General features: G+C 34.0%; 1 long non-coding RNA gene across 1 annotated transcript; it reads right to left on the minus strand.

Moving 5' to 3' along the window:
• Positions 1-16,827: 16,827 nt before the first annotated feature.
• Positions 16,828-17,448, minus strand: LOC140184352 (uncharacterized). The gene is made up of 3 exons (XR_011880808.1): positions 17,376-17,448; positions 17,217-17,289; positions 16,828-17,013 (listed from the first exon to the last, which is right to left on the minus strand). It is a non-coding gene; the product is annotated as an uncharacterized lncRNA (long non-coding RNA).
• Between the last annotated feature and the right edge of the window lie 9,299 nt (positions 17,449-26,747).

Here is a 26,747-nt window from a genome sequence, read left to right on the forward strand (position 1 = left end):
TTTTTTTAAACACTAATTTAGTGATTTGTGTATCTTTTACATTGATTTAGTGGGTTTGTTAGAATATTGGATAAAGAACAATCATTGTGGAACTGAAGGTGAGTTTTTTGCCTTACTAATATTTTTCAATCAATGAACAGAAAGCAAGTTATAATCAAATTATTTTAATATACATTCATGATTGCTTACGAAGCATGCAAAGCAGGATTTGTCTTCTCTAGGCAATGGTTTCATGGACAAGATGGAACATATAGTAAGATTAAGGTTATTGTCATCATGTGCTTATGCTCTCATTATACCCAACAGTTAATTTATTTACTTTTGATGTAAGTTTTGAATTTTGATGTTATTATGTCTTTCCACTATAGCTTATAGTTGTTTCTTGAGCATGATTTTTTTTGGGGCAGGAGATTATATTCGTTTTTCAATTCTTTTTATTTATATTCTATACGTTATTCTATTATCCATTGAATTTCCTTTATTTTCGCATAATTTACCTTTTCTTAGATTAATTGACATTGTTGTGGCCTTAAAAATCTGTGGTTTGGTTGAATTCAATAATTTTTTTTGAATTCTGATGTATTCTTACTACGCATTTTTGATTGAAATGAGTAAGCTATTAATTACTGATGAAAAAGCAAATCTAGAAATGTAAAGTTTGAAATATCTCCATTGAATTTGGCTAAACAATCGTATGTTGTCTTTACATTTGCAGGGTACGATTGTAAGCATCCAAATGATGGAACATAGGAGGCAGCGCTTGCTGAGTTTATAGCCTTGGATATACATCTTAATTCTTAAGATCAAAGTTATGAAAATGAAAATGATTAATAAAATGTGCCTTGAAGAGTCATGATTAGTAATATTTAGAGGTTTGATAAGATAGTTTATGAAGAATACTTGATTGGCTATGTAAACTGTGAATTAGTCCTTTTCACTTTTTATTTTATCTGAGTTGGTTAATGTACATGACATTGCAGTAGTTATTTATATAAAAATAGTTTCAATGAATATATTTAACCAGTTTTTGCTTTAACCTCTTAATTGTGAATGTTGTTGCAGTTTTTATTTCAGATTGTAGTTAAGAATCATATACAACTAAATATAGTTGCAAATGTTAAACATGAAGCCAAAATATGTTGGTATCTACAAGTAGTTTTTGCTATAGTGGAACTACTTGCCAGATTCGTAAAAAGTTTAGTTTCATTTTTCATTGGGCATTCATTACTTGCGAAATTTGTTGAAAAAATTATATGCAATTTTTGCGGCATTGTGCCACTCGCGAATTATGTTGTGAATTTTGTATATGCAAAAAATACACAAAATTTGTTCGTGTCTTGTTATTTGAAAAGATTTATATTAGACAAATTCTATACTAATATTTATAAACAAAAGATTAGATTCTGCAATGTTACATTAAATTAGGTAAAACCGGAATATAACGGATCATGACAAGCAAAATCAGGGAAAGTTCCATCTTCACCTCTTAGAAATTATAGTTAAGAAAACACAAGAAGCACAAAGCCAATTTCAATGATAAGTTTACTGGATCGGCATTTGGAAACGTCATGACGGGCGGTCTCTGGTTGCAGATCTGGTGCCTAGACCGTCCATCATGGGTTACTAGAACTGGCACCGTTGTCACGATGATGTCGGAGCTGGTCAAGGTTGAATATACGTTCGTGGAGTGCATCGTTGGTGTCAGGGACGTCGTTAAGCCTCGTCGGGAGAGTTAAACAACATCTCCATCACCTCCTCCGGCCGTACTAAACCGCTATCACGTACATCATTGCCCAGGTCACCACTATCATCTAAATATCCTGTTCCAGAGGCCGCCTCGTCCATGCCAATGTCCAGTGACGTTTCCTGCATGGGCGGATGTACACTGATTATTTAGGGGGACCATATTTCAAGTGACCAAACAATTTCTTATAATTGATGCTGTCCTCATCAAGAAGTGCAAATTATATTACAATCTATGATCCTTATGAAATATAAAATTAATATTTCAATTCAAATTAAGATATTCAACATTTAGAACAATAATGCTAGCATTTTAGCATCAATAATACAAAATTATAATTAAATATTTAAATAATAAAAAAATAACTTAACAAAACAATCTATAATTACATACACACATAACAAATACTATTAAATTCACTAACTGATCAAGCACATAGAAAAGAAATATATAAACACCATCAAGCTAGACTAACAGGAAATTTAATTTATTTTATTTAACTCAACAAAAAACTAAAAGTAACAGTTACTGTTGCTTCATTTGCAACAATAAAAGTGCCTCGTTCAGTACATCAATGCATCAGAAAATCAACAAAAATTCCCATAATCAGCAACAATTCCCATAAATTCGTTTTCTGAATCAACATACACATCAACAACAAAAATAAAATTAAATCCATATTTGGTAGCCACTCAACAACCACCACACAATTGATGCATCTTCCAACGAACAGATACTGCAACGACTTCATAGATCCTTGAAGCCACTGGGCAAGGTCACCAAATTTGGCATACAAACGAAGTCTACAGCCTTTACCTCAAATTGGAATGTTGATAATTCTAGCTTGTCATAATTATCAACTACCTAAGTATCTAACAGAGAAAAATGTTCAATATCAAGTTGTAGGGACCTAAGACTATTATAACCGGAGAATCTTAAAAATTAATTACAAAATGAGATGAAAATGAAGAAGCATCAGCCTACCGGAGAGATGACGAGAGATGAACGGCGAACACATAGTGACCTCGCAGTGAGATTAAGCAAACAAAATGACTCCAAGTCACAACAAACAACATTCAAAATTAAGCAATTAACCAAACCAAATGATTCCTAGTCACAGAATATAACATAGAATATAAGATCACAAAGGTCATGAACATTGTAACGAAGACACCAATAGTTACTACAATATGAAATCAGAAATTTCAGAACCAGTAAACCTGTAAATGAAAACCACAATAATCTTTCTAGAATACACAATTAAAAAAATTGCAAAATGGAGAAAACAACAAGATCTACCTCACGCCGGCGAGGGAAGCACGAACAGAGGAGACGGTGGCGGGGGGCACGGTGGCGGTGATAGACGCACGGTGAACAAAGTGAGAGCGCGCTCGAACAGAGGAGATGACCACACGCTCTTGCGACGGCGCCGGACTCCCACACGCGATGAGGCTGCAGGGTTGAGGTGGCTACGGTGGTGGACGTGACTAACGGCGGCAGGGCTAGGTCACCGTGTGGCTAGGGATTCAGTTCTTCATTCCTTTCAATTTCAGATAGAAGAGGGGGTGGGAGTGTGAATGCCCATTACTCAACACAAGTTTCAAGGCCTAAGCCCTCTTTCACCATTCTATTTTAGCCACGGCCTATTAGCCATTTTAAGCTGGATAATTATGACATTTCAAGTACTTTGCCAGGGTTACTTTTGTCTATTCAGTGTTCACTACAAGACAAAAAAATTTTTGGCTACCTATTCGTACAATGCATACCGTATTCCTCTTTTTTTTTATTATCATACCTAATAACTTTCCTATTTTATATTGTATAACTATCCATACTTCTTACTCTAAAAAGATTCAAGTTTTAACTCCTACGCTATTTTTGAGGGTTATACTTTATATTAATTTTTTCAACATCAAAAGTCTCGATAATGATTTTTTTTAGATGCTAATGGATCAAAGAATAATTTTTCTCGAATTTGAATTAAAACATAAAAGTTGAATTTTTATTCTTACTTGTTTTGATTTTTTTTATATTTTATTTGAATCCAAATATGAGTATTTTTTTATTGACATGCATAAGTAAAAATCAAATCTGATTGATACTACTATTATAGCTAAATTGAATCCAATTAATTCGATTCACATAAAGATATTTTAAAATAGGTGTGTAACGAAAATTGATTTAGAATATCTGCGTAATTTTAAACTCCATTCAATTTATTAGTGTAAATTAGTTTATTTGTCATAATTCATGATAAAGTTTTTTTATTAATTAGTTGGTAGACATATTTTTTCTAAAATAATAATTACAAAGATATTAATATTTTGATGTTGTGATTTGTAGTTATGAAACAGGGGTCATAGGCAAGATTGCTGAACAAGTCTCTAGAAAACTTCTAGAGATCAAGCAACAATTAAATAGATTTGATTATCAATTCGAAATGGTGGAATCACTTTTGAACGTTGAATCTTGTGATACTGTTCGTGTGATGGAAATTCATGAAGATCAGAGAGGCAAAAGTTACATAACAACATCTATTTTTGAGCTATACTATAGATCAAATATGAATTCAGAGCGGCAAGTTTTGTTGTTGATATTAGTAAACAGTTAAGGAAAAACACCGTTAATGGCTTGGAAATTGTCCAACAGGAGCTTCTTTCTGATATGGCCTTAGAGCCTATGCAGGAGTTGCAGTATAAAAGAGTGCTTATGGTTCTGGAAGGGGTTGATAGTATAGAGTATTTGGAGTTGCTAGAGGGAATGAGAATAGTTGATTGGTTTGGTCCTGGTAGTAGGTGTTGGTGGGTCCCCAACCTCAAGTGGGGCCCACACATTAAAACAAAATAAATAAATAAATAAATAAATAAATAAAAGTGGCTTTAGGCCACGGAGGAAGGGAGAGAGAGATTCTGAAGGCTTCATTCATTTTGAATGAAAGAAAAGAAACAGCAAGGGTTTCGACGTTGGAGAAGGAAAAATTTGGGAGAAAAAAGCATGGCTATCTTGATCACATTGACTTGGTAAACTTGCTCAATTTCTTATGAAATTTTAGTATGTTGTTCCTGGTGTAGAGATGAATATTAGGATATAACTTATTTATTGTATTGCCTTCTCTTTTGCCTGATTTGAGATACCACTTTTGTGGAGGGTTTATGTTGATTCCACCAGTTTTGGTGATGTATTTTGTTGATTGTTAAGATGCCCTAGTGTTACTAGAAAGACTGTTTATGTACCCATTATTCTGATAGTGGAAGATTTTTTTGGACTAGGTCCCGTGGATTTTTTTGTCCCTCTTTTGGGGATTTTTCCACGTTAAAATTCTGGTGTCTGATTATTTAATTTCTGCTATTATATTTGTTGCTTGGAGTATCTTTGGTATTGCCCATTTAATTGCACAGGTTGTGGAAAAATTATTTTTGGTACTTCCGCTGTTAGATAGGTTCTTGATTTAAACCTGTGTTGAGTTTTTCCAACAAAGTGGTATCAGAGCCTGGTTGGTTATCTCTGTGCTGATTAAATGGAGGAAAATACTCATGGACCGAATATGGTTAAATTGAATTTCCAAAATTATTCAATTTGGAAGACCCTCATGAAAGATATGCTGTATAGCAAGGACTTGTATGATCCTGTGGAAGGGGATAAATCCAAAGGTACTAAATCCGATGCTGAATGGAAGAAACTGAATCGGAAGGCAGTTGCTTTGATTAGGCAATGGCTTGATCTTAGCGTGTATCCACATGTTGACACCGAAACGAATGCTGAGAAGATGTGGAAGAAATTGAAAGAATTATATGAGAGAAAAAATGTGCAAAACAAAGCATTCTTGATTAGGAAGCTTGTCAATATAAAGTACATTGAAGGTAAATCAATGCCGGAGCACTTGAGCATTTTTCAGGAGACGGTAAACTAACTGACAAATAATGAAATCACTTTGAATGATGATTTGCAAGCCTTGTTGTTGTTGAGCTCTTTGCCTGATAGTTGGGAAGTTCTGGTTGTGACACTGACTAACTCAGCTCCAAAAGAAAAGTTGATGTTAGCAATGGTTAAAGAGAGTATGTTGAATGAAGAAGCCAGAAGAAGAGAACGAGGTTTGACTAATGCCTCCTCTCAGTCAGAAGCACTTGTTTCAGAGTCACGGGGGAGAAGTCAAAGTAGAAAACCTCACAGTTCTGACAGGTCAGAGAGTCGAAGCAAGTCAAGAGGAAAGTACAAGCCAAGAAAGGAGTTCATTTGTCACCATTGTGGCAAGCCGGGGCATATCAAGAGGTATTGTAGGTTCTTGAAAAGAGAACAATCAAGGGGAAAAAAATGAAGACAAAGGTAAAGATAGTGATAAAGAAACTGCTGCTATTGTTTATGAAGATGTTCTTATCATATATAATGAAAATTATGTGAATCTTGTCTGTGATGATTCCACTTGGATTATGGACTCTGGTGCCTCATGTCATGTCACTCCGAGGCGTGAATTTTTTACTTCCTATACTGCTGGAAATTTTGGCAAGATCAAATTGGGAGATAAAGGAGTGTGTGATATCATTGGTATGTGTGATATGTGGCTTGAAACCAACATGGGATGCAAGTTGCAGTTGAAGAATTTAGGCATGCGCCAGATATGTGGTTCAATCTCATTTCAGTGAAGGCATTGGATCAAGAGGGGTATTGCACTTCCTTTAGTAGTGGAAAATGCAAGGTTACCAAAGGAGCTCTCATTGTTGCTAGAGAAGACAATAGTCTCACTACTTTCTACCGGTTGCAAGTAAAGTTGTGCAAAGAAGATGTGAATGTAGTTGATGATTCTTCTTCTGATTTGTGGCATATACGTCTTGGTCACTTGAGCGAGAAAGGACTAAGCGTCTTGGCCAAGAAGCACTCACTTCTAGTGAAAGGTACATCTTTAAATACTTGCACTCATTATTTTGTTGGAAAGCATGCTAGAGTATCATTTCATAATTCTGGACCTCATAGGAGATCACATGTTCTAGATTTAGTTCACACTGATGTTTGCACTATAGATGCTAAGACACTAGGTGGTGTATCATATTTTGTTACTTTTATTGATGATTATTCTTGAAAAGTGTGGGCTTTTGTTTTGAAATCTAAAGACCAGGTGCTCGGTATCTTCAAACACTTTCATGCAAGTGTTGAAAGAGAAACAGGAAGGAAATTGAAATGTGTTCAAGCAGATAATGGTGGTGAATACAGGGGTCCGTTTGAAGAGTATTGTAAAGGACATGGGATTAAGCTTGAGAAGACGGTTCCTAAGACTCCTCAACATAATGGAGTTGTTGAGAGAATGAATCGTACTATCAATGATAGAGTAAGGTGTATGCTCTCTCATGCAAAGTTGCCTAAATCCTTTTGGGGTGAAGCGATGAGGACTGCAGTAGATTTGATCAACCTTTCTCCTTCTGTTTCACTAAATGGTGATGTTCCAGAGAAAGTTTGGAGAGGAAAAGATGTCTCCTATAGTCACTTGCAAGTGTTCAGCTGCAGAGTTTTTGTTCACATTCCAAGAGATGAAAGGTCTAAATTTGATGGGAAGTCAAAGCAGTGTATCTTCATGGGTTATGGCCACGAAGACTTTGGTTACAGATTATGGGATCCGGTGAGCAAGAAGATAATTAGAAGCCGAGATGTGATTTTTCTTGAAGACTAAACTATTGAAGATCTTGAGAAGACAGATAAGTCAATAACTGTTAGGCATTCTGTTGATGATGAACCTGGTCCTTCCACTAGACCTCCTGTTGATGGGAGAGATCTACAAGTTGATAATAATGGTGATGATTTGCATGATGAACCTACACCTCAACCTGAGGTGCCAGATGTTGAAGTTCCACCTGAACCACCAATTGAGCCTGAATTGAGAAGATCTACTAGAGAGCGTCATCCTTCTCAGAAATACTCTCCTCATGAGTATGTGATGAACACTAAAACTGGAGAGCCGGAGAGCTACCAGGAAGCTATATCTGATGAGCATAAGAAAGATTGGTTGAAGGCCATGCAAGAAGAAATGAAATCCTTGCATGAGAATCATACTTTTGAATTGGTGAAGTTGCCGAAGGGTAAGAGAGTATTCAAGAATAAATGGGTGTTCAAGTTGAAAGCGGATGAAAATGTCTCACAACCAAGGTACAAAGCTCAATTAGTTGTGAAAGGCTTTGAGCAAAAGAAAGGTATTGATTTTGAGGAGATTTTCTCTCCAGTTGTGAAGATGTCCTCTATTCGAGTTGTGTTTGGATTGCCAGCTAGCTTGAATTTACAGGTTGAGCAGCTTGATGTGAAGACTGCATTCCTTCATGGTGACATAGATAAAGAAATTTATATGGAGCAACAAGAGGGTTTCGAGGTTAAAGGAAAGGAGCACCTTGTATGCAAGTTGAAGAAGAGCTTATATGGGTTGAAGCAAGCGCCAAGACAGTGGTACACGAAGTTTGATTCCTTCATGAAAAGTTATGGGTATAGTAAGACTTCTTCTGATCATTGTGTATATGTTAAGAAATTCTCTGATGGTGATTTTATAATTCTCTTGCTTTATGTTGATGACATGTTGATTGTTGGTCATGATACTAAGAAGATTGAAAGTCTTAAGAAAGACTTAAACAGATCCTTTGCTATGAAGGATTTGGGTCCTGCAAAGAAAATCCTTGGCATGAGTATCACTCGTGATAGGAAGAATGGAAAACTGTGGTTGTCGCAGCAGAAGTACATTGAGAAGGTTTTAGAGAGGTTTAGCATGAGTAATTCCAAACCTGTTAGTACTCCACTTGCTAGTCATTTCAAGCTAAGTTCGCAACAATGTCCTACAAGTGAGAAAGAGAAAGCAGAAATGAAGAAGATTCCATATGCATCTGCAGTTGGCAGTTTGATGTATGCTATGGTTTGCACCAGGCCAGATATTGCTCATGCAGTTGGAGTTGTTAGTCGGTTTCTCTCTAATAATGGCAAGGAACACTGGCAAGCAGTGAAGTGGATTCTCAGATACCTAAATGGTACTTCCAAAATTTGTTTATGCTTTGGGAGTGGTTAACCTGTGTTGGATGGTTACACAGATGCAAATATGGCTGAGAATCTTGATTCAAGGAAGTCTACTTCTGGTTATATGATGACTTTTGCAGGGGGAGCTATGTCGTGGCAATCTCGACTTCAGAAATGTGTTGCTTTGTCTACTACAGAGGCATAATACATTGCTGTTGTTGAAGCTTCTAAGGAACTCTTGTGGATAAAGAAATTCCTACAAGAGTTAGGCATCAATCAAGAGAAGTTTGTGTTATTTTGTGACAGTCAGAGTGCTATCCATCTCAGCAAGAATTCGACGTTTCATTCCAGATCGAAGCACATAGAGGTGAGGTATCATTTGATACGTCAAGCGCTTGAGATGAAGTCATATGCACTAGAGAAGATCCATACTGATGATAATGGTTCAAATATGATGACTAAGAGTTTACCTGCAGTGAAGTTTGATTCATGCAAAGAGAAGGCAGGTTTGGTGGAGCAGCCTATCCCCACTTGAGTTGGTGAGGGAGAGATTTGTTGATGGGTCCCCAATCTCAAGTGAGGCCCACACATTAAAACAAAATAAATAAATAAATAAATAAAAGAAAGTGGCTTTAAGCCACGGAGGAAGGGAGAGAGAGATTTTGAAGGCTTCATTCATTTTGAACGAACGAAAAGAAACAGCAAGGGTTTCGGTGTTGGAGAAGGAAAAATTTGGGGGAAAAGAGCATGGCTATCTTAATCACATTGACTTGGTAAACTTGCTCCATTTATTATGAAATTTTAGTATGTTGTTCCTGGTGTAGAGATGAACATTAGGATATAACTTATTTGTTGTATTGCCTTCTTTTTTGCCTGATTTGAGATACCCACTTTGTGGAGGGTTTATATTGATTCCACCAGTTTTGGTGATGTATTTTGTTGATTGTTGAGATGCCCTAGTGTTACTAGGAAAATTGTTTGTGTACCCATTATTCTGATAGTGAAAGATTTTTGTAGACTAGGTCCCGTGGGTTTTTTTGTCCCTCTTTTGGAGGTTTTCCCACGTTAAAATTTTGGTGTCTAATTATTTAATTTCTGCCATTATATTTGTTGCTTGGAGTATCTTTGGTATTGCCCATTTAATTGCACAGGTTGTGGGAAAGTTATTTTTGGTACTTCCGCTATTAGACAGGTTCTTGATTTAAATCTGTGTTGAGTTTTTCCAACAGTAGGATCATCATAACAACAGAAAACGAAGATATCTTTCAGAATTCTCCTGTGATAAATGGTGTTGAGCTTGAGACACATTGCATTCGTGAAGGTGATATGATTGGTATCAATAGGAGTGTGAAGGAAAAGAATGTAGTGGGATTTGTCAAAGATTTCATTGATGTAACTAATCAACTGAGGGAAGAAGATTCAACGAGGAGGAATGTTATTTCAATTGTTGGCATGGGCGGGTCGGGCAAGACTACCCTTGCCCGAATTGTCTACGATAGCAATGAGGTGAGGAAGGTATTTCCTTGCCGTGCATGGGCAACTGTTTCCAAAGATTATAGAGAAAAGGAAGTTTTCTCAAGCCTTGTTCGATCTCTGATGTCATCATCCACACATATAACGGAAAACGAACAAGAGTTGAATACATTTGAATGAGAAAAGGAGAAAGTATTTGGTAGTGCTGGATGACGTGTGGGACACTCAGGTGTGGAACAAGCTGAAGGATTATCTTCTCCCAAAACACAATAATGGGAGCAGGATATTGGTGACTACACGAAATGTTATATATGCAGGGTCAAAGGAACCTCACCATGAACCTAGCCGTTTGAATGGAGAAAAAGGTTGTGTCCTGCTGAGTTAGAGCCTATTGGTAAATCAATTGCCGAAAGTTGCAAGGATTTGCCATTGGCTATTGTTGCAAAGAGGAAGAGATCAGAAACAGAATGGAAAAGTATTGAGAATTTAGTTCCTCATTGGTGTGATGATGACGAAGAAGATATTGAAGACAAAGGTTTCATACAAGTAAGACAAACCGGAACATCAAAGGCACCACCGCAGCCTGAAGATATTGGCGAGGATTACTTGAAGGCATTAGCGGATCGTAACTTAGTAAAACATGCCAGATCCACGATCTCTTTGGAGATTTGTTCAGTAACATGTAGTGAATCACAGACATGTTCGTTTAATGTGCTTTACTTATCGCCTTTCACTAAGGAAGTAGCACATGAGGAGGTTATGGAGAAGTTGATCCATCTAAGGTCCTTGAGAGCAGGCGCATATTGGGACGTTCCAAATTATTTGTGCAAACTTGAGGAGACAAGGGGACAGACATAAGTATTGGACAGATTAAACAGCTGAGACATCTTCACTACAGTCACGAGTATTTGACACTATCATAAGAAGAAGGAACTAGGGACAAGATGCAAAATCTCCAATCTCCAAACCTTAATATGTGCATCTTACTCCTGAAGTAGAGTTCCTGCTCAACGCGGTTTGCTTTCCCAACTTGATATCTGTTTGATTTTCGGATAAAGGAAAAAGAACACTTGAGGAGCCTGCACTGCCTAAAATATCTGAAAAAGCTCTCGTTGGATGCAATTGCATTTCCGCCAAGTCTTAGCAAGATTAAGTTGTCACATGTGAATGCCAAAGAGTTGAACTCCGAAGACATACATGCTTTGGGAAGGATTGCAAGATGTGCGGATAATCTGAATTGGGGTGGTCCTTGGAGTGCTTCACATGACAAGGGTGCGTCTCAAATGCCTTAGATTAGGAAATGGTTCAATGCCTCGTCTTCAGCGTGTGCACATTCGGTGGTGCCCTGAATTGAAGCACGTTGATAAACGAGTGCTTTCCTTGGCTCGTAACTTCGAGAGAGTTCTTGATTTAATATATCGGCTTGTTAATAATTTGGGAGAGGGAGATTCTTGAAAGGCTGCTGTCCTTGACTATGAAAAACATTTACCATCTAAACTAAACTCAGACTTGTTAATGTAGTTTGAATGACATATGCACGTAGTTTCTTTCATGTTATAAATGAATATGATATGAGTTAAATTATTAGTGTATAGTATAGCGTTAAATATTCTCGATCATGGCAAAGATTTAGAATCACTCGATCATATGTCTACTTTGATATATATATGGTGAGTTCTATGGTTACTAAAAGTGGTTAAGGTTTGACCGACTTTCATGATAACACGTGCCAAAAGGAATCATTTCATTGAGTAGATCAATGCTTAGTAAGTAGTAACTCGGGATATTTCAAAGATTTTCCCACCCGAAAAATTTTTCTATTATTTGGAGTTTTGGACTTCAGTACAGACCAAAAATATAAAATGAAAAAAATGGTTGAGTCTCCCCAAAAATTAAAAAAAAAAGAATGAATATAGATTTTGGAATAATAATATGAAATTAAAGAAATTAAAGAAATTTCATTCATTACTTTTAGAAAAGATAAATATTTTCTGTTTCAAAAAATTATTTGTGGAAAGTCTTCAAAATTTGAAATAGAATGAAATGATTTTGTAGTGTTAATTGGATTCAATTTCAATAATACTTGTGTTGTTTGAGTGAATTTTTTCTAAATTTTTTTTAAAATAATTTAATATTTGAATACTTTATATAAAAATGACTTTTTATTATAATTATATTTAAATATAATAACATAAAAGTAATTTTTGTTTATTTATTATATTATAAACATTTTTTAAGTAACAAAGATATTTTTAAAAAAATATAAATTATAGCTTCTTAAAAAGATTTTTTTTATTTTTAAGTATTTTATTTTTAGTATTAATTAAAATTTGTCAAAAATACTAAAATAAAAATATTATTACTTAATAGAACCTAAGCAAAACTTTATGTTTAGATACAACAATATAAAAATATTTTTTTTATTTATTATGTAAATTAAAATATTTTTTAAGCAAATTCTTTTTTTTAAAGATGTAAATTATAATTTTTAAATAGAATAACTCATTAACCAATAACTAACTCTTAAATAAAATTTAAATCTAGACGAATCAGTGATACTATAAAAAACCAAAAAATAAGTTGATAGGTTATTATTATTCCCAACAATAATAATCAACACTTAGATTCAATCAAAAATATACTCAGGTATCTATGTTGACATAACATATCTGCAATTAGGGGTATGAACCATTAAAAATTTAAAACAAAATTAAAATTTAACACCTAGTTTACTTAAAATTTATACTTTTATCGACTCATAAAAATACAATAAAAAGCAACAAAAATCAAACTCATTATTCATAATTTTATTTTGTGCTAAAACTTTTTATACAAATCATTCCATCATATATCTTATTTTATGATAGACAATTTTCTCGTGAAAATACAAAATTATAAATAAAATAGCTTAAATATATTCATAACTACGATTAATTAATTATATGTTTATTTTTTGGGTAACTTAATTATATGTTTATTTAGTAAACAAATTGTATACCAAATTTTCACTATAGTATTCTTAAACCATTAGAAAGCCTAGAGCTTGGCGTCGCGGCTGCCACCATTCATCTCCTCGCCTCTGCTATCAAGCTTCTGCGTCGACGAATTGTCTCCTCTGTCAACCAGGCATAGTTTCTAAATTTGAGAAAGAGTGAGTACTCAACTGCGGCTGCCATCAATCTTCTCCGTGCGATGTTAATTTTCTCTTATTCAAATATGAAGCTGGATATTTTATGGATTTTTTGCTGAAATAAGTAGAGGATTGAGAGATTGTGGGAGAGAGGGATGGGGTGGGAAAACACAAGATGGCATAGAGTTAGGCAACCATATCACATACGAGATTCGTAGGTTTGGAATCGGGAAGAGTATCGACGATTGGAGAATGACTCTTTTACAATTTTTGTGGATAACCTACCTGATGATGTGTCGAAAAAGAATTATTTCATCTGTTTAAGTGGACAGATCGGATAAACGACATATACCTATCACGTATGGAAGAATTCACTTTTTTGTTTTATAAGGTACACGACAAAAGGAGGGGCTTTGAAAGCAACAAAAGAGATGAATTGAATGCGATTGCAGGGAATAGAAATCTTTGTGGGAGAGAATAAGTACAGAAGGCACATTGACGTTAAGGCGAAAAAGATAAGGAGGATGAAGATAGTAACAGTCCATTGGAGAAGGAGTACATCGATTGTGGGTGTAGCCGAGGTGAATATTTTGCAGAAGACAGGACCGGTAACAAAAGGGGGAGTTGCCTTTGAGGAAGGATACAACAAAGCTGATGAAGGAAGGGAGGAATCTTCAAAACTAGGTGAGGACATGGCGGCAGAGATGGTGACATAGGTGCCACGAGGAGAAGATCATGATAAGGGTAGAAAGGTCTTTGCAATTGAGGAGTTGGATGAATGGCAGCAAGGAAATTCAAACAAAAAAAGGGCAAATCCTATGATTTGGAAGGCAGTTATGGTATCTGCGGATTCTTTGGGATCCCCATTAAGCAGCAATGAAGCCACGTCTGAAAAAATGGTATCATGGGACTATGGAGGAGTAAGATTTGGGGAGGCTACTTTAGTAAAATTGAACTCTAATATGGGTTGTTTAAATTACAAGGGGCCCAATAGAAGTGCTCAGTATCACAAACATAAATGGTATGATATGAGTCAATACCAAACAGGCTCATTTGATGGAACAGGTAGGGGTGTTCGTGGTGCAGTTTGGACGGTTTTGAGTAAAAAACTCATCCGATCCGAACACTAGTTTTACTTGCGGTGTGGTTTGGATTGGATGCTTTTAAAAAAAAATTCGATTCGATCCGATCCAATTTCAAGCGGTTTGGATTGGATTGGATTTGCGGTTTTATAAAATAAAAAAATTAAATACATATAACAAGTCTCAACATCAAATTTTAAATAATCAACAATGATATAACCAGCGGGTACTCACAACTAGAAGAAATTCAGCGGCGCTTTACATGGATAGAAGAGACCAGCAGCTTCTTGTTGTGGATGGTCATGGCTTCGGTTGCGCTGAAGAAGAGTTTAAGGTGGGGTGCGATGGTGCGTACATTATTCTGCGTATTCCTAAGTCTGTTTTGGCAGAGGTTGCGGGTGCCGATGAAGGGAACTGCGCGATCTTGGGAGAGAAGAGGGTGGAAGGTTCTGCCTTTCACGTAGCGGCTGTGGAGTTTGTGAGGCCCAATAGCGACGAGGAGAATGGTGGGGGAAAGGGAGGGCTGGAAGCAGGACGGCTGGTTGTTGGTGGTGGCGATTGTGATGACCATCGGGCAGAGAACGATGATGTGGATAGTAGCAAACCGCGAGGAGCTTGTCGAGCCACTACTGAGCTGACCGGCGCCGGGAAAGAGTTGATCGATGGTGTAGGGCAAAAGGCGAGTCTGGCAAAAAACTGCTTAGCCAACAAAGGAAATGGTGTTGGGTTGATGGCATATTCTGATGAGAAACTGACAAAGAAGATATATGAGGCTGGTGCAGAAGGTGACGTTGTAAGCGCAGGAGAGGTAGGAAAAACAGTAGTTAGGAATGAGTTGGGGGGTTGAATGGATCCTGTGCCAGAGCAAATAGGGTGAATGTGACTGACAAAAGGAACACTGGAGCTAACTCGATGAGGGATGGTGAAGTGGAGGAATTAGATTCAGGGGGTGAAACTATTTTGTTGGAGGAAATTTGTGTCCAAGAGGAAGGGGCTATAAGGGACTTGGAGAAGTCGGGATGTTCGGATAATGACGTTGACAGTGAGCCGTACCAGGTAGAGCAAGGTGGTAGTTGGGTTGCAGACTTGGAGGAAAATAGAGTAGCTTGGGATTTTGCGACAAGAGCTGTTCCTTATGATGAAGAAGATGATATTATGGCTGCTCTTCAAACTCAGAATGAACTTATTGGCTTATTGCACAGAAAAGGAAGCAAGCAAAACAAAAAGAGAAAGCAAGAAGGAGTCGTCCTAAAAATCGGAATAAGGTGTGTAATACAATTTTTAAATGATTTTAGTTTTTGAATGTGAGGGCCTAAGGGGTGTTGGAAGCTTGGGTATAGTGAAAAATTTAAGACAAAATCTAGTTTGAACATGTTAGGATTAATAGAGACGAAAAAGCAGGCGGATACAAAGTTGATGCAATGTAATTTTGGAAAAATGATGTAGTGGGTTGGGTTCTTGTGAGTTACGGATGGTGCTTTTAGAGGTTTTTTTGTTGTTGTGGGGCGTACTGATATTTGACTTGCGTAACTGCTATAAAAGGGAGAGATGGTTGTGTGTGGAAGGGATGTTGACGAACAAGAATTTTAATTTTGCGTTCTGCTGGTTGAGTTTTATCTATGGTTTGTGTCAAGTCCCTATTTGCTACATGGGTGACTTTAATGAAGTTGTGCAAGTGGAAGAAAAGAAATGAGCTAGTATGTTTACAATATCAGCAGTAGTTTTTAAAACATGGATACAAGATATGAAGCTGGTGGTTCTAGAGCTGAATGATCGGAAATTTACGTGGTTCCGGGGTCAATTGTGCAGTCGCTTTGATCGGATATTGATTAGCGTGGGATGGATTGAAGAGTTTTCTGAGACAATGCTGAAAGGCGAGCAAAGAGGTTTATCTGATCATTGTCCTTTAATTGTAGAGAATAGTAGTTTGCTAGGGAGTCCGAGGCTGTTCCGGAGTTTAAATTCTTGGATCACTCATGAGGGTTCTCAAAATGATAAAAGAGGACTGGTGGGGGCTAGGGGTTTCTCAGGTGTTGCAGATTTTTTCAACAAATCAATTAAGAGCTATAAGAGTGGATTGAGTTTGATCTTTTAGTTGTTGACGGCATTACTAGATATGACTGTGGAGAAATGTCTGTTTGTTTGATTAGCATTTATTTTTTGTTTAGTTGCTTCACCTTGTTATGTTGAGCTCTTTCCTTCAATATATATATATATATTCATTAACTTGTAAACTATATAGTTGCAATTATAAATATGGTTTAATACTGAACTGAAAACAATGACATACACTTCTAATTAATTTTTAAGATAAATAAAACTTCTGTTTTTTCATAATGTCCGTTCATCTTAGTTTATATTGTATTTTTAAAAACCATATTCATTTGGTTTTTTTAATATTTGTGGTAAAATTTTGGAGTTCTAGGTACTCACCCTGATAATCCATACTTCTTCAAGAGTTCTAATTTCTTCTTGTAGGATTTATCAGATTTCTTGAGTGACACTAACAACTCAACTGAATCACAAGGATTGGCGCCTTCCCTTGGAACAAACCCATACGATAATAGAAGCTCCCCATTTGATTTTTTTCCGTATGAAATGAACACCTAAGTAGTATGATACAAGCAGTCAAATCTAATCTTTGGACTTAACGCTTAAACTTACTCCGATGATGTCATACTGATGAAAAATATCATGATCAAATAAAGCTTTAATCAATTAATAGCTTATCATTTTGTTTGAAACTCTTGGTGCTAACTTTATCCTAGATAACAAATTCCAATCTTTCAATTTATGTTTACCTGCTCACCTGGTTGATACGGCCGATCTGTAGTAAAGACAATTTCCTTTGATAAATTATCATAATCCAAAAAGGTATCCACCTAAACCAGTGAAAAGAAATTGGAGTTAGAAAATTTCATGGGCAAAATCATAATAAGGAAATTTTTTTGGAATAGACCGTACATACATCACAACTATGATTCAACATATCTGCCCAAGGAACCAAGGCAACCCTTCCGTCCATTGAGGGTAACCGAACCTGCAAGGTAGAAAAATCTCAAATGACGTTTTCATAAAATCAACTGTTTGTCTTAAATGAGACAAAAAATTATAATAGGTGTTTAGTTTTCGACTTCATTCTCTTCAAGAAACAGCTCTATTATGCATTCACACAATTGCTGTACTTTATTTAAGCAGAAGAAGCAGAGAATTATCTATAGTTATATTTTGTATATGACGTTGACTTACCAAACGAGAAAAGTGAATGCCCAATGACCATTTGAAAGGTGAAGAAGATATCCAAGACTGCGATTTTCTTGCATGATGAAGCGGCAACTGCTTGGAACAGTGTTAATTCTACCATTGACATCATTCAAGAAATTTCCAATGAGGAACAAATGGCAAAGGAAGCAGTTCAGAATGCAACCATGGCTCTTTCATTGGCCGAGGCTAGGCTTCAGGTAGCCATAGAATCATTGGAGGCTGCAAAAGAAGAGCGTGATTCGGCACAAGGTTCTAATGAGAGCAATGATGAAAACGACATAATAGAAAAGGAGAAGGCACTTTTGGTTGCTCAAGAAGATATCAAGGAGTGCCAAACAAATTTAGCCAACTCTGAGGTGGAGCTTAAACGGTTGCAAAATAGAAAGGAGGAGTTGCAGACGGAAGTTAGCAAATTGCATGAAATTGCTGAAAAGGCACAGCTGGATGCAGTGAAAGCCGAGGAGGATGTCACAAATCTGTTGCCTTTGAACTTGAGGCTACACAACGTGTAAATGATGCAGAGATTGCCTTACAGTGAGCAGATAAGTCTGATACCATTGAAACTCTACAAGTAAATCAAGATGTTGTGGCTGTTCCTGAAGAGGAGAAAGTAGTTATCTTCTCTGGTGATGTCAGTGTTGAAACGGTTTCTCTGGTGATGTCAGTGTTGAAAGAGACGAAGGCTTGCCTATTGATGATGAATCTTTGCTTGGCGCGTTATCTTCTGAAACAATATCTGATAAAACCAGCCAACTTTTGGAAGAAATAACACAGTCTGACTATTTGAGTGATAACGAGAATGCAGTTCAAACTAGAAAACAAGAAATGCAGAAAGATTTTACTAGAGATAGTTCGTCCCTTGCTCCCAAGGCATTACTGAAGAAATCTTCTCGATCATTTTCTGCATCATCTTCTCTTTTACTGAAGAAGATGGAACCGAGTTCACACCAGCATCAGTTTTCCAGAGCCTTATGTTATCTGCAAAGAAGCAGTTGCCCAAGCTGGGTTCTTGGGTTATTGTTTATGGGAGCAGGGTACGTATGATCTTGATACATTTTATTCCGTTGTTGCCATTGCTTTTCTTCTAACTTTTCTAATAGGGAAGACCACATGCATCATGTGTTTGGCTTATTACAGTATACATGCCAAAAATTAGGTTGAAATTTATCTATGTTTGAAACTGATTTTAAAGCTTACTTAAGCGTTTGGAAAGGGATATATGCCCTGGTATGTGCCAGCTTTGCTTGAGTTGTACTGTATTTTTATTGGAAAATATATTGTGCCTTCCTGCTATGTTATTTTAAATGCAAGATTTAGTATGAAGACTGACCATAATAAACAAGTGGTGGATTTTGTACTGCAGGGTTGCCTTCTATGCCAATAGAGGAGAAAGGACTGCTCAGTTGCTTCAACAGCCTGAAGTTATTGTGACCAGTGTTAAAGAAGCTTCTAGTAATGCAAAGCCACTGGTTAAGCAACTTAAGAAACTCCCCAAAAAAAATAAAGGAAATTATTGCATCGTTACCTCAGCAAGAGGTTTGTTTTCCAACCTTTTTTTCCATCATTGATGTTAAATTTTAAAATTTCATGGTTCTATGTGAGTTTTTTAATTTCGGGCCATTGGTATGACAATTAACAAGACTCGAGGATAGATGTTGAAAACCATAGAACTGTACTTACTAAGATTGATTTTTGTGCACGACAGTTATATGTGACATTTTCAAGAGTTAAGAGTAAATAAGGGATAGAGATTTTAATCAGAATCATGGGATCTTTAAAAATTGTATGATTAATGTTGTGTATAGAGAAGTCTTTGATTGATAGATAAAAATGACCAAATACTGTTTAATTAATTGGTATCTCTTTATTGTTAATTGTGTTTTTTATTTCTTGTTTGTAGTTAGATAAAAAATTTTATATAAATAATATTTAAATTTTATTTGATACAAAAACAGAGATACAACCTATAGATGTACAACGATTAATATTGAAGACAAAAAAATGTGTACGCACATTTTTCATAAAAATTAAGACATTAATTTATTGCATATTATGCTTTTTTTTTCAATTAATCCAATTATTTTGTGAATTTATTTATTATGTATTATTGTTTACTATTCGCATAAATAAAAAAAATAAATTGAACTTAATTGAATTTAATTTCAACAAGGCTGGTTTGTTTGAGTGAATTTTTTAAAATAATTTAATATTTAAATATTTCATATAAAAATCACTTTTTATTATCAATTATATTTAAGTATAATAAGTTATGAAGCACGGACACTTCGTTGAGTTATCGTGTTCGCGTGTCGGACACATTTTGGATATAACACTCACCGACACTCGTCCGACACACGTGTTTGCTGTCTCCAACCGTGTCTTAATAAAAAATAAAAAATTCTTCTTCGGATATACCTGAACACACCTAAATACTATCACGTGTCCAGTCTTATTCTTAATATATATTTTTAAAATAAATTTAGATATAATATATATTATTATTTATTAAAACAAAAAATATTTTAAATACTTAATATAATTAAAATAAGACATTAAAAATAATTAAAAATTTTAAATCATATTTTAATATCAATAAAATATAAAAATATCATTACAATTTATCTAAAAAATACTTTATATTTTATATATATGCGTGTCCTCGTGTCATGTAAGATTTTAAAATTCGCGTCTCGGCGTGTCCCGTGTCGTGTCGTGTCTTGTGTCCGTGTCAATGTCGGTGCATCATAGATAATAAGATAGAAGTAATTTTTATTTATTTATTATGTTATAAATATCTTTTTAAGTAAAAAAGATATTTTTAAAAAAAATATAAGTTATAGCTTCTTAAAAATTTTATTTTTATTTCTTAGTATTTTATTTTTACTATTAAAAATTTGTCAAACATATTAAAATAAAAATATTACTACTTAAATAGCACCTAAACAAATTTTATGTTTGGATACAATAATATAAAAATACTTTTTATTTATTTAGTATGTTAAAATATTTTTTAAGCAATTTAAAAAAAAAGATGTAAATTATGATTTTTAAATGGAACAATTCATTAATCAGTGATAAACTTTTAAATAAAATTTAAATTTAGGACGAATTAATTTTTAATTTGTCGAATTGTAAGATACTGTAAAATATCAAAAAATAAGTTGGTAGATTATTATTATTGCCAACTTAAACGGTTAGATTCAATCAAAAATGTATTTAGGTGTCTATGTTGACATAACATATTTGCAATTAAGGGTGTGAATCATTAAAAGTTTAAAACAAGTTTAAAATTTAACACCAAGTTTACTTCAAATTTATATTTCTATTGACTCATAAAAATACAATAGAAAACAACAAAAGCCAAAACCCTACCTCCTGTACGAAATTAAAATAAAAAAAGTTTAAGAGTCATTAACTTTGTTAAATTCTGACCAGCATGTAACCAACGAAGAAAAGTGAGTTATTAGATAAAATTTCACACCAATCTCACACCATTAAAACTATCATTGATGGCTATTTAATGGCTACAAATCATAAAAGTTGCTGGTCCCCTAGCATTACTCATTAAAATATTCGAAGTATTGGAAAGTTTTCTGACCGAGCTGTCGAAAAAGAAAACGTCGGAAATCGTTTGTGTCTTCTAAAATTTTAATTGGTCGAATTCAAGGAGTAGAGGAGTTACATCGCCATTAACTTTTACCTATTGAAAGTGACACCAACACGTAGAAGAGGAGGATACAAACACTTTTAGTGAATTAGATTTTTTATTGAGATTACAAAACTCAAAAAATCAAAGCCAAAAATTTTGGTGGTTACGATTTTCTCTTTCTCTCTCGGTCACTCTTTTTTCTATATTGCTCACCATGTATGCAAATGAGCTTAGCTAAAGCTAGATAATGATGATTAATGAGATGAAAATAATTATATATCAATGCATACACAAGCCTCATTTGTTTTTTTTTTCTTTATTTACCATTTTCTTAATGGCTTTCCACCAACTAATAATAATAGCCTCATATATATATATATATATATGTATGAATGTAACTAAGGAGCTTTACTTAATGTAACTAAGAAACTTTGTAAAATAATATATATAAGGTTAAACGTATATAAGTTACTAATATAAATAATATTAATAACTTAGGAATATAAAGATATTTTATAGAATTTTAGTAAGGTTAAGTTTATTAAAAAATACCAATAATTAATTTTATCGGTAAAAGTTGGACTTGATAATAATATTTAATATTATTATCTAGATTTCATTATAATTAGAGTGTTACGCATTGCTGTTCTCACTAGATACTTGGCATTAAGGCTCAATAATACTCAATTTCTTTTTAATCTTTGCTCTCTATTCTACTGCGGCAGAGATTCCTTTAATTAATATATTCTTCACTATATGCTCTACTATGGCAGATGTTCATTAAAATCTTCTCAGTCACTGTTCTCTGCTCTTCTGTGGCAGAGATCTTTTTACTTAATACATCATTTTCTTTTAGTTCTTTTTCTTTTTTTTTTTCTTTCTCATCCTTCTCTTTTATTTTCTTACATCTTTTCGTTCTCTCTTCTTTTCTTCAATCTTTTAATTCTTTATCATAATTTAACTTCGCATTCTTCCCTCACCTTTCCTTAATGTCTTACGAAAAAGAGTTATAAGATTCTTAAATTAGATTTGTCTTTCTGAAACTTTTAGGATAGTTTTCTACTTATCCTTTTATTATGTCATAAATAAAATAAAATAGTAATATATTATAATGATACAAATAATACTAGTTTTAATAATTAAAAAGTATTAATATTACTATTTTTATATTAAAACCTGCTTATTAACGTTCTATTCTTTAAACGTTTAAATATTTTACTTTTAATCCAGTATTATAAAAATTACTAATTTAATTTTATATTTCTAAAAATAACCCTGATCTTTTGTCAAACTACATTTTCATATTCAAAATTAATATTTAAGTTGGTGACAAAAACTTTTTCAAAATTAAAATATTTTCTTGTGACCTTTCAAAATATATACTTAATTTTAGATCCATTTTTGAGCGTTTATGGTTATCGATTTTTTTCACAGCTTTTAATTTAATTCCTCCGCCATTAAACCTCATCTATTTTATTCAAAACTAACACAATGACAGTCCCAAATCAATCTTATTATCACGGTTTGGGCAGCACAAACATAACCAAATCACAAACTTAATCACATATAACAATATATCCACAAAATTCAATATAAAGTCAACCAAACTCCATCAATACTTAATTAATCACAACAATCATTCACTTATCCAACTCAAATTTAATCGGTGAGAATTTACCGAAATTCTACCTCCATACGAAATTAAAATATTTAAAGTACTGGAAAACTTTCTGACCGAGTTGCCGAAAAAAAAAACGTCCGAAATCATCTGTGCCTTCTAAAATTTCAATTGGTCGAATTCAAGGGGTAGAAGAGCTACATCGCCATTAACTTTCACCCATCAAAAGTGACACCAACATGTAGAAAAGATGGATACAAACACTTTTATCGAATTAGATTTTTTGTTGGGATTACGAAACTCAAAAAATCGAAACCGAAAGCTTTGGTGGTTACGGTTCTCTATCTTTCTCTCTCGGTCACTCTTTCTTCTATATTGCTCACCGTGCATGCAAATGAGCTTAGCTAAAACTAGATGATGATGATTAATGAGATGAAAATAATTATGTGTCAATGCATACACAAGCCTCATTTGTTTTTTTTTTCTTTATTTACCATTTCTTTAATGGCTTTCCGCCAACTAATTATATATATATGAATGTAACTAAGGAGCTTTACTTAATGTAACTAAGAAACTTTATAAAATAATATATATATATATATATATATATATATATATATATATATATATATATAAAAGGTTACACGTATATAAGTTATTAATATAAATAACATTAATAACTTAAAAATATAAAGATATTTGATAGAATTTTAGTAACACTAAGCTTATTAGAAAATATCAATAATTATTTTTATCGGTAAAAGTCGGACTTAATAATAATATTAATATTATTATTTAGACTTCATTATAATTAGAGCAAGTAAATTAAAATAGATAAATAAGATAATAATAAAATTATATTACTATCTATTTTACTTCGAGGTTCGAAATCGTTTCGTCAAAATAAAACTAATCGCTTTAAAATATTATTTTAAAAAATTCGCGTTAGTGCAAAAATTAGAGTTGTTACATCGGATTAAGTAAAAAAAATTGGTGAGATTTGAAAGTCGAGAGATAAAATTAAAAGTTACGAAAAATTGATAATCAAAAAATTCGAAAACAGATTAAAATGCAAGTATATTTTAAACGAGAAAGGTTTAGAGTTTCGAATTTGGTTAAAGAGGGAGATTAGTAATTAAATTTTGTTTCAGCTATTATATGCCATATTGAATACAGTGTTTTACTGCTCAACGTGAAAATGAGTTAATGTTAAAATTGGCTTTTGATCATGTGGGAGTTAACTTGGTTCTGAAAAATTTAATATATTTAATTTGATTCTTCAAAAGATACCCATGTGAGTTCTATTGGTCCATTTTGATAATTTTCTGTTTACCTGTTATTGTTAAGAATGTTAGAATGTGATATATGACAAATTTTACCTTACCAAATAATTTCTTTTAAGAAGGAAATTGAGTCATTATACTTTTAAAAGATCAAAATGACTTTATACATAATTTTTTAGAGAGTATTTTAAATAAAATTTATTTGAAAATCTTATTCTCTTTCCATTTTCTAAAATTTGAATTTTATTTTATAGTATTTCTATGTTTCTTTAAAACTTAATCTAAAAAATGAATAACAGACAAGGAAATTAATCTATAAAATATAGTCTGCCAATATTTTGTGATATGAGAAAATAATTTTGACGTGTTATTTTTATTCATAAATATTCAAAATGACAAATTAAAAAAAGAATTAATTTTATATTCATAAAAAATAGATTTTTGTTAATAAAATTATTCAAATTATATAGTACCTAGTCTCTTTTTCATGTTAATCGAAACGAAAGAAAAGAAATGTTCACAGTAAGTAATAGGTAATAAAAGGTTCATAATTCTTATGTCAACCTTTCATGTAGTCATGGCTAGAGTACTATAGTTTGACTCAATTTTCGATTAGATTTTTCATAGTTTATTAGAAGTTTGTATTCAGCCAAACCCCTATAGTTTATGATGGCACACTCAAGGGCAAGATTGGAACGAGAAAAATATTAACAATAGACCCAATTTGCAATCATATTCTTTTTGTTAACTTATTAAATTTATAAGCTTAGCACAAAATCTAAGACATTGAGTATTTCATGCTATATATTGCAGATGAGTAATGAAAATCCTTTTGTTATACCCGAGATGGATCCAACGGTTACCAAGCAAATCCACGAGATTGTGAAAGTGGAAAGACTATGTGCATAATCCCCTCTCTCTCTCTCTCTGTTTGCAAAAGTTTGTTTGTTACGTCGTCTCCTCTCATCCTCTGTCACTCTCTTTCAAAAGTTTGTTATTGGATTCTCTCTCTCTCAATGATTGGCTGCCTATATATTGGATTGGCAAATGTCATTCATCCTCCACATTCACACACACACTCTCTCTCTCTCTTTTTCTCCACAAATTAATGGAAGTTGAGGTGGTAGGCGCTGGCAGAGCCGCACTAGCGGCGGGAGGTGGAGGCGGGATGTTACCTAGATTATTTTTTTTTATTTGTATTTTTTTATATAGTAAGAGTACATAAGGAGTATATAGTATATAAGGGGTTATAACTCAAATATTTTTTAAGGGATTTTTCATTCCCTAAGCTATTCAAGCTGTGATGTTAATGGCCAGAAGGGACTAAGAGAGGAAAAAGAATAAGTTGTTCTCATTTTGAAAAGAATGAAAAATCCCTTAAAAAATATTTGAGTTATAACCCCTTATATACTATGTACTCCTTATGTACTCCTACTATATAAAAAAATACAAATAAAAAAAAATAATCTAGGTAACAGGGGGAGCAGCGGGTCATGGAGGTGGCTGTAACTGCACGAAGAATTCTGGTTGCAAGACCAGCAATCTCTGCTCGTGCAGGACAACGGGTCGTAACTGCGATGACAATTGTGGTTGCTTAGCCACTAAATGCCACAATCGGGGAGCAGCCCTCCAGAGAGAATCATCTTTTGTAACTGTTTTGCAGGGTGTGTCTAGAAAGAACATTGCCGTTGCGTTGATGCAGGGATAGTATGCGATGCTGTTAGCTGTACATGCACTCATTCGAATTGTCGAAATGATAAGAAAGCACTTCCAACACCGAAGAAAACGCTTAATTTATTTAAGTGATCAGTCCAGTTTTCTCCATGGTGAATGAATAGCAGTTTAATTTGTTTTGGTTTTAAAAAAATGTTGAGCTGATGCTCCTTGTAGTTCTATTTTAAGGTTCAGTGCTCATTTCTTCTTTCTTCATTTTTTTTTCACGTTGCATTTTGTGCCATTGATGGTTGGGCTTCACTGGGTGTTTTTATTGTTAGTTTATTATTGTCTGCTTCCTTTCTTTTTTCTCAATGTTTGTATGTCATACATAATAATACAACAATGGTGATCATGGTGATATGTTCCTCGAAAACAATCCTCTTGATTCTTGAGGAGAAGCTCCAGTAGCATTGGTTTCTTCAGAGAGAGAGAGACAGAGAGGAATTGGAATCTAATTGGGTTGGCGGGTTAATTTGTGGGTTCAACTGCGGGTCGGCTGGGTTCTGATTGGGTGGGCATTGCTTTTTATTTTGGCCAAAGAATCATAAACTAAGATTTTTCTTTTTTTGTTTTAAAAAATTGTGGTTTTGGGTAACTCGGTGGGGTAACAGAATAGGTTAATTGATTAAGTTTTTTGGTTACGGGTCAGATGGAATTCAGTTGAATTTTTTAGTGAAAATGCAAAAGAAAAGTTGAATGGGTCTAACTTTCAGGTTTATCCATTTAACTTGTCATTTTTGTGAGTTTATCAGGCTATATTCGTTTAATATTTTATTCTTTTACGGGCATAATTTTAAACTGGATAAATAG

This window comes from Arachis hypogaea, chromosome 4 (genome assembly GCF_003086295.3).
Source record: "Arachis hypogaea cultivar Tifrunner chromosome 4, arahy.Tifrunner.gnm2.J5K5, whole genome shotgun sequence".
NCBI lineage: Eukaryota > Viridiplantae > Streptophyta > Magnoliopsida > Fabales > Fabaceae > Arachis > Arachis hypogaea.